The sequence below is a fragment of the Marmota flaviventris genome, chromosome 3 (assembly GCF_047511675.1).
Source record: "Marmota flaviventris isolate mMarFla1 chromosome 3, mMarFla1.hap1, whole genome shotgun sequence".
Lineage (NCBI taxonomy): Eukaryota > Metazoa > Chordata > Mammalia > Rodentia > Sciuridae > Marmota > Marmota flaviventris.
This window is the reverse complement of record NC_092500.1, coordinates 3,738,462-3,747,832: the sequence shown is the minus strand read 5'-3', so window position 1 is coordinate 3,747,832 and position 9,371 is coordinate 3,738,462.

Below are 9,371 nucleotides of genomic sequence, written 5' to 3'. Positions count from 1 at the left end.
ACTTGTTTACGAACTCTAACATTCCCCTGGCAAAATGCCAGGTGTTATTTTGACTTGTTTACAGACTCTAACATTTCCCCCTTTTGTTTAATTTAAATAACGACCATAGTGGTTTTTACAGAAACACCATAAATAACCTGCTACAAACAGAAAGGGAGGATACAAAATGCCACAATACCAAGACAATTGATGGCTCCATGCAGGAAGCCCTTGGAAAAATTATACCAGCAATGACACTGTTAGCAAAGATACCGAGTTACAATTTGTTGTAGATTGCAGTTTGTTGTCTCAGTCCAGGTAAAGCAGTGTCTCAATAGATTAACTCACAGTCCAGGTAAATCACAGTCCAGGTAAGTTCTGCAGGTAGCTAGCTTAAATCACAGTTCAGGCAAGTTCTGCAGGCAGCTAGCTTAATCCGAATTCTCTTCCGTTTCTCAGCCAAAGTCTCGTCCGGTTTTCAGCAACACTGGAAATTCTTCCACCCTCGTTTTCACCAGCACTGGGATGAAGGCAGGAACTCCAGCAATGATGCTAAAGAAAATCCTGTAGCTCCACTAAGAAAACAACCTTCTGAACAATTTAGTACATTATCTCAAGTTTTTTTTGCATTTGAAATAAGCATTAATAGTGCTCATTACTCATCAGCTTCCAGGTGTGGGAGAACCATTGTAGCTTAGTTTTTGGCATTGAAAATAACCAAACATCAGGGACACCAGTAGCGTCTTCTGCTGGCTGTAGTGCCTGGGCAGCCCCAGATGGCCCTGGGGAGTGTCCCCGACTCAAACTGCTACTGGGCACAGGGAGCAAGAGCCTGCGAGACTGTGCCTCCAGGTCGGGTCTAGATTTGGGCTCGCGGCAGTGGAAGAGCCAGCCACACCTACCCCGGCCAGGAGGCAGGGAAGGGCCAGTCGCCGCCACCTCTTGGAAAATCCTTGCTGCTCTGTGACCGGCTTGCACACTCGGCAGCCGCCTCTCCGCTTCACGCACCCTCCAGTAACGAAAAGTATTTAGTAATAGCCTTTTGCTGCAACTTTTTTCCTGATAATCCTTCTTCTTCTGAACTTTCTTTTTCTTTCTGACTAGAGTTCCTGGGCTTCCATCAACAAATGCCCTAACTATTCTTGGTTCCACTGGGGTACCTTCTTCCCTTAGTAATTTACTTCTCACCCCTTCCATATTTTCATCACAAAGACAATACAATACACTGAGACAAAACAAGACACAAACATACTGTATCAATCTTCTCCATTTTCTCGAAATGGCCATTTTTCCTCTCGCCCTATCTGCCTAGGGACGAGCAGATTTGCTCCCGTCCTATCTACGGACGGGCAGCTTTTTTTTTTTTTTTTTCGTCACTTACCCCCGAGTGTCCCGGGGCTCCCCGTACGGGCCACCATCTGCTGCAGTCCGGCTGCAGCAAAATAACCGGGGGGTGACGAACAACTTGTGTAGATCGATACAGCAGGAGTGGAAGCCGTTTAATGTAGGACAGGAGCAGTATTTATACATTCCACACAGCTTATCTAATTAGCATAAACTAGATACAGCAGTCAACCAATCAGGAATCTCCACACTTAATGGCTCGCTGGCGTTACTTCACAAACCACTCCCTCTGGCATTTTGCCAGGCACCATCCAGACTTGTTTACGAACTCTAACATTCCCCTGGCTAAATGCCAGGTGTTATTTTGACTTGTTTACAGACTCTAACACCCTGGGGCCTGGGGCACGCTGGGCAGGTGATCCGCGTTGAGGGGCATCCCAGCCCATGAGGGATTTTTTTTATTAGAGCATTTTATTTATTCACAATGGTTGGGTTCATTTTGACGAAATCATACACAAGGAATTCTGTTTCCATCCCACCCCTTCCTCCTTCCCTACTCTCCTCCTCTGCTGTACTGACCTCCCTTTCAATCCTTTGTTTATTTATGTTTGATCGTATTTCTACATAGACAGAAAAGTGGAATTCCCACTGGTACATTCAGACATGCACAGGGCGTGACCTTGTTGAATCGCCCCACATCTCCTCCCCTTCCCTTCCCCCCCCTCCTTCTCCCACTCCACTCGTCTTCCCTACATGGTCACTCTATCTGACCCCCTTCCCCTTATTTTGCTCTCACTTCCACGGAGCAGAGGAAGCCTGATGCTCTAGTCTGGAGGCTTCACTGAGCGCGATGCTCTCCATTTCCACCCACGTCCGGCAGGAGGTCACCTCATTCTCCCGCGTGGCTGAGTGAGACCCTCCTGTGTGCGTGCAGTGTCTCCCTCCCACGTGTGATTTGTGAGTCTCCTTGAACCTGAGCGCACCTCGGCCTTCGTGTGTGAACCAGTTGTTCTGTAGACTGTCCACCGCGATGAGACTCAGCTTACCCGCTGGCAGGAGGACCGCCAGAGGAAGCCCTTCTTGGTGCATCCCATTATGAGGCCTGTGGCGGTGAGCCATTCTGTGACAGGGCCTGGGGCAGCCACCGATTCCTTCTGTCATTAGGAGGAGATACTTTGAGACTTGATGAACATCCAGTTACCTGAACTTTGACCCACTAATTTTAGCATCTGTGGTCGACTTTTGCCTGATTCAGTTATTATTAAGACGATGGTCAGGTGATTATTTTTATTTCCTCATTCCTGTTATTATGTTATTAGTAATCATCTGAGAGCCCAGTTCCCAAGACACTTCCTGTCTAGTGAGGGAGACGACCTACAAGCAAACACACTGTAGTGACCTCAGTGGGAGTCCCTGGAACCAGGGAGGAGGGGAGAGATCAGGAGGCCTTCCTGGAGGAGGTGGCACCTGAAGTAAGTCTTCAAAGGAAAAACAGAGGTGGGGGAAGGAGCTGCCCTTCAGAAGGAAGAGCAAGCATGACGTGAAGCCGAGGGAGTGGCGTGGCTGGGGAGAGAGGAGAGGACACGACCCTGGCCAACCCCAGGTGTCGGGCCAAGGGGCTCTGTCCAGGCCTGTGGGCTGCCAGCGATTCAGGGGCGTGGCCAGAACTGAGTTGTGCAGGTGGACAGAGCCTGGAGGCCAGTGGAATACAAATGTAAGACCGGGAAGGGGACAGCCGCCAAGCAGGGGAAGTCCCTCTGGAGCCCGTTGGCCTGTGCAGCTGACCTCCATAACCCTGAGGACAGGCACAGGGAGGTGGGGGGAGCCAGAGAAGCCTCTGCAGCTGTCCCAGCCTTCCTCTCAAGGACTGGCCTGCCCTGGGGTCACAGAGGGGCTCCATGGGGCCCTGCCCTCAAGGAGACCACAGTCCAGAATGTTCTAACTGAGCCTCAGCCCTGTTCAGAGGTTCCTTCCCAGAGGACTTCTTGGGCTCCTCCCCAAGGAGGCAAAAGCTACTAGGCAAAGAGGCCCGGGTGGGCCTTCACTTCCCAGAGCCTGGGGTCCCCTGACTGCGTGCACGAAGTCAAGGACACCTGCAGAACCGGCTTTCAGGTCCCACCACGTGGTTGATTGGCCCTGAGGGCAACTCTGCCCCCAGCAGCAGGGCCCTCACTTCTGCTGGTTCCAGAAATAAGCCACAGTGGACTTTCAGACCAAAGATGTGGGCGGGACAGTGGCAGGACCCAGAGAGGAAGTGGAGTGGCGAATCAGCCTGGAGGGTGGGAAGGGCTGCCGTGGGGCTTGGGCAGTCTGTGGGAGGCCAAGGTGAGTGACTTTCAGCTGACCTGCTTGGCCCGAGAGGTTCCACTGACATGGAGCCGAGCCCCGGGGCAGGCGTTCAGGGCTCGGGTTCCGGCTGGGGCTGGCCCCGAAGGCATTTCCAAAACAGCACAGTCAGTGATCGCAATTTGCCACGAGGCTGAGCTGTGCACAATCACGTGTCTGTTCCCAGCCCTCCACCCTGAGCGTCACACAGGCTCCCTTCTGGGGCATGTCGCAGTCACACCTCTGGCACAACGCAGAATCCGGGGCTGGCAGGGACATTTGAGATCAGCCAGTCCAGCCTCTCGTTTTACAGTCGGGAATGGACTCAGAGCAGCCGGGGCTGTCCAAGGTCACCGAGCCTGGAAGGGAGCAGTGAGAACAGTGGAAAAAATGAGCACATGTGCACAGGGCTCTCGGCCCCGAGCCCGCCTGCGCTCCCAGGCAGGTGGCTGCAGTGTCCACAGCTGGGAGCAGGCAGAGGGAGAGCCAGCAGGGCTGTGAGGCGTGAGCAGAGCCCTGCGCACAGGGAACACTCCTTAGTCACCTCTCTAGGCAGTCAAGCCCAGAAGGTGTTCAGACACCTGTCCCCCAGCCCAGGGAGATGGCAGCTCCTTCCTCTAGATCAGCACTGCCCCCAAGCAGCATGCTCAAATATCCCACTTGGCAAGGTGAGGCATGGCCATAAAGCACAAGGACAGGTCCTGTCCTCCAGCTTCCCAGCCTTTGGACAAGTAGCAAACCCCACCTGGAAAGCAAAGAGCGTCCATGATTGAAATAAGGGTCCAGCAATGGCAGCTGACAGTGTCTGGACCGACTCCCCCTCTGGAAGAAGCAAAGATCATAGATGAAAATAATCTTAGAAAATAATGTTAAAAGCACCAATAAGTTGCCAGGACAGTGGGAACCTTGTAGGGGACAGCCCGACCTAGAGGGGGCCATGGGGCATTTCACCCCATGGTGTCTGCCAGTCCTGCAAAGCTGTGACCTCGGAGGGCAGCAGGTGAGTGGACGGAAGTCAGGGTGTCAGGAGTCAATCCGGGAATCTCTTTGGAATCAGCTGGGGACCCAAGATCCCTCAGGTTAAGTGAAGCAGGAAACTCTGACCCTCTCTTACCTTCCCTGCCAATCTAGAAGGAAGCACTCATGAGCATTAAAAGGAGTAGCAGAAAAAAGGGAAAGAAATTCGACTTGCGCGTAAGGACTGGCCCTGCAAAGCTGGAACCTGATCGTCATCACTGAGCTTCCGGCTGCGCACTGGGTTTCAGATGGTCTGGACAAGAGCAGCAGATATGGACCCTTGTTAGAAGGACCCTCTACCCTTGACCTCAGGGAAGCCCACAAATACTCTTTCTAGGGTCCTGAGACTCACCAGTGATACCGGGATGAAAGGAGCCAAGGCACCGTGAGTGAGAACCAGCCTCAGAGCGCCTCCTCCTGAGCAGACTGGAGAGACTCCATTCCAAACAGCAACCGTGGAGGTGCACAAGCCGTGGGCTGAGCACAGGGTGCGGCTCTCATTCCCCCAAGAATTCCACAGGAGAGGCCACAGGCCCAGGCGGGCTCATCCTGGACTTCCCCGAGCCAGGAGGGAGGTGCGGGCACACAATGGCTGGGTGGCCTGGCAGTGACTGTTGGGCAGAGCGGGGGCGAGGTGTTCCCTGCCTTTGATACTGTGTAACCTCTGTGTGTGAGGGAAGGAGTCAAGGACTTGCTCTTTTTTTTTTTTAATATTTATTTTTTTTTTAGTTTTCGGCAGACACAACATCCTTGTTTGTATGTGGTGCTGAGGATCGAACCCGGGCCGCACGCATGCCAGGCGAGCGCGCTACCGCTTGAGCCACATCCCCAGCCCAAGGACTTGCTCTTGATAAAAAGGGTACACATAAGAAGATCTCCCCCTGCCCCTTCCCACAGGTGGACGCAAACTGCCTTCTAAAATGCACCGGCCCTTCCCAGGTGGTGTCCTCTGGTTTTGCCTGCACCGTCCTAATCCCACTGCCCTTGGAGAGATTGCCGAAGCACTCAGACGTGACATCTGCCCCCGTGAACAGCAGTTTCTGAGTTTTACATCTGTCGTGGGACTTGCCTGCGTGTGCTCATCACACAGTGCCCCACAGGGAGGGGTACTCCGTTCTGCTTAGATGCAGGCAAGACCACTTCCTGCCACCCTGGGGGCCGAGTTCCACTGGGCCTTGTGGAACAACGTGCAGGACACTGTGTCCTGCTCCTTCCTCTAGGACCCGGGCACATGAGGACAAGCAGGTGGGTAAGTGCTCTGCCTCTGAATCTGTCGCTGCTCTGCTTGAACATCTTCTTTAGCTCCCTGCTGTCTCCAGGGCAAAGTCCCAGCTCTGTTGCCTGCATTTCAAGGCCTCCCATGTGCAGGGTCCAAATTCTTGTGCAGCCACAGCCCTGGATGCCTGGGCTCCCAGGTGGACAACATGAGGCTGGTGCCATTCTTTTTTAAATTTTCTCCCCACATTTTTTATTGGTGCGTTTAGTAGTACGTAAGGGTGGACTTTGCTGTTGCATGTTCGTACGTGCACACACGTGACAATAGAGCTGGTGCGGTTTTGCAGCAGGTCCGTTGACATCCCTCAAGGCCACATGTAGGGAAGGCTGAGGCCCTCCAAGTCTGGCGAGGGAGGCAGGCAAGGAAATGTCTCAGGAAGAAGAAGGAGGTAGGTAGGAGGTGGAGGCTAGCCAGGTATCCAGGGGTCAGTGAGGACGACTCCCAGCGGGGGTTGGGGGGAGCTGGAGGTGTCAAGGGGACAGCAGTTTAGACAGGCCAGGAAGGGTGGATGGTCAGCACAGCTCCCAACATACCCCAAGGCCTCAAGAGGCCAGGAACACGGGATTGAAGAGGAAACGTCTATCTGCCCACAAGCGCCAGAGCCCACCTTGTTTGCTTGCCCAGAGGAACTCAGCACTGGGGTCTTGCTCGGCAGGAAAACAGGACTCCTGCTTGGAAAGTGCCAGTCCTCGCTCCTACTGAGCACTCACCAGTTTTTTGGTTGGGTTTTAATATCAAGCTCAGCACTAATACCTGCCATGATGCTTTCACCTGGAGAGGTAAAGTGATGGGGTCACGGTCTCCCAGACTGTTCTCCTACCAGTTACCCAACAGCCCTGCCTGCCAGGGTGTTGGCCCCTGCATTTCGAGGCCCCTGTCCTTCACTGCCCCCTGTCACAGCCCCCAGAGAAACACAGACTGCCTTCACAAACCATGAGCAATCAAACTTCCTTAAGCTTCCTTCCTGCCTCCAGTCACCCCCGCGCCCCAGAAGCCCAGGCTCTAGGTAGAGGGCATGTGCTTCCCCAGGCTGAGCCCCTGGGAGGGTGCCCAGTGGCTTGTGAGCCTGGACTCCCATGGGTGTGACTCCTGCAGGCTTCACCGCCCACACCCCGTGCCTGGGCCTCCTTAAAGATCAAAATCAGGCGCTCACAGACTTTTCTATGCCATGCTACAAGTCTCAACACAAGCCAACGTGTTGACTTGAGAATAACTATCACAAATAAAACCAGAGGAGAGAGCTGGGCACGGAAAGATTGGAACACTGTCACGAAGCCTTCGCAACACTCCTTAGCTTATCAGTGAACAGCGCTGTCTGGACAGGGGTGGGGTGTTCGTGGGGCCTCGGGCTTTCCGCCAATATGGTTTTGAACAGAGACTGACATGGGGTGCCAATGTCTTTGTTGGGCCAAGTCAAAACAAACCAATCCCTACCAGCTATTGCTAGCACTTCATCTCAGAAGTTTTCACTAAGAAAAGGCATTTTCAACAACAATAAAAGCACATAAAGGACGTGATCTCAGGAAGAATAAGGATATTTCTTTAAAACAACCAGATGGAGCTTTCTAGAAAACTGTCTGTAATGTCGTGGTTTATACCTTGATGCTGATCAGGAAAACTTTGTCAAAGACAGCCTTTCTCTTCCAGGGCCCTGACAGCATGGTCTAGTTCCTCATTTTAGTGAAAACCAAGACCTAGCTATGCCAGCAGAACATTCCCCCATTTGCTCAGCCACATTCACAGGGAGGCTCAGAGGGGCCTGCAGGCTCTCCTGGGCTCAAGTTCAGACGGCCTGGGCCTGCTGACACCAAAGAGCAGGCAGCTTAGGGGAAGGGAAGGTCATGTGAGGGGGCAAGGAGCAGGCACCCAGCTGGGGTCTTAGTGGCTCTGGGCGGTGAGACAGGCCAGGGAGATGGGCTCTGAAGATGGTGGGGAATGGCCAGGGTGCAGGAGGCGGGGGGGGGGGGTGACACAGACAGGAGACGGCTTTGCAGCAAGGTGTTTGCCCAGCAGGCTTCCCTGGGGAGGCAGCCCTGGGCAGAGCCCTTGGACCAGCGCTGACCATGCTGGAGCACCATCAGGCCCTGTCCCTGCACTCCGTGAGCTCCCTCCTCAGCCTCCCACCAGGACCCTCCCGGTAGGCGTCCCTGCCCTGCTTGGAGGATGAGGAGGCTCAGACTGGAGTCAAGTCCAATGCTTGAGGTGGGAGAGGAACTAAAAGGTACAGCAAGGATTTGAGTCTAGTCTGTTGGAGCCCAGCTCCACGCTTGGCCTATTGATTTCCCTAGAGGACCTGGAAGGGGGTGTCCAGGCAGAGGCATATATACCTGCAGGTCCAGTAGTCCCCCACCATCTGTGACGGATCTGTCCCAAGACCCCAGGGATGCCTGGATCCTCAATAGTGCCAGACCACATAGATAGTTATCCTATTCGGGCATGCTTATGAGTTAGGCACAGTAAGAGACTAACAACAAGATAGAACAATTATGACAATATATAAGTAAGTTGTTTGAAATATAGGAATTGCTTATCTCTGGAATTTTCCACTTACATTTTCAGACCGCATCTAACTAAAACCTTGGTGAGCGCGGCCTGGGAGGAAGGGGAGCTCTGTACTTTGCACCTGTGGCCATCACACCAAGCCGGTCTCTGCCTCCCCTCACCCCTGCCTGCCCATGGCAGGGCAGCTCAGGGTCGGCCCCTGCCTGGGTCAGAGTGCTGCAGCTCCTACTGGCACACAGATTAGAATGAATCCACCTACACTCCATGCCTTGCAGTGAGACTCCCGTGGTACTAGAGGTCACACTGATCCAAGCTTCGGGTCCAACCTCTGGACTAGACGGAGCAGCCACTGCTGCCTAAGCCACCTGGGGGCAGAGCTTGTGCCTGGCTGTGGAGGCACCTGTCTCTGGGGGAGGCAGCAATGCTGTGGCTGGGATGGGCTGGCCTTCCCAAGGCCTATAGGTGAGCAGGCCAGTCTGTTACCCTTGATCAGAGCCAGGTTAATTGTCAAAGGGGTACAGTGCCCACAGTAGTAGCAGTTTCTGGGCCTGAAGACCTAGAGTGAGCCTGCAGCTTCACTCACCACCTGGGTAAAAGACCAGTGGTTAACAAGCACCTGTTATCATTTATTACTAACCTGATGAGGTCATGCCCCTCCTTACAACCCTCCATGATAGGCTTCCCACAACCCTCAGAACAAAAAGCTCCACTCCCCACCCAAGTACAAGGCCCTGCCTGGCCAGGGTCCTGCCCACCTCTGCTTATCTTATACCATTCCCACCCTCTCTCCCCTTCAGCACAGCCCTCTTTCCTGCCAGGGCTTCCAAACATGCTGCTGCCACCCCCTGGGGCAGCTGGGGTCAGACTGATTCTGAACACCAGGCTTCCATTGTCTGCCAGCAGCTGAGATGTCAGGGGGTAGGTGGCT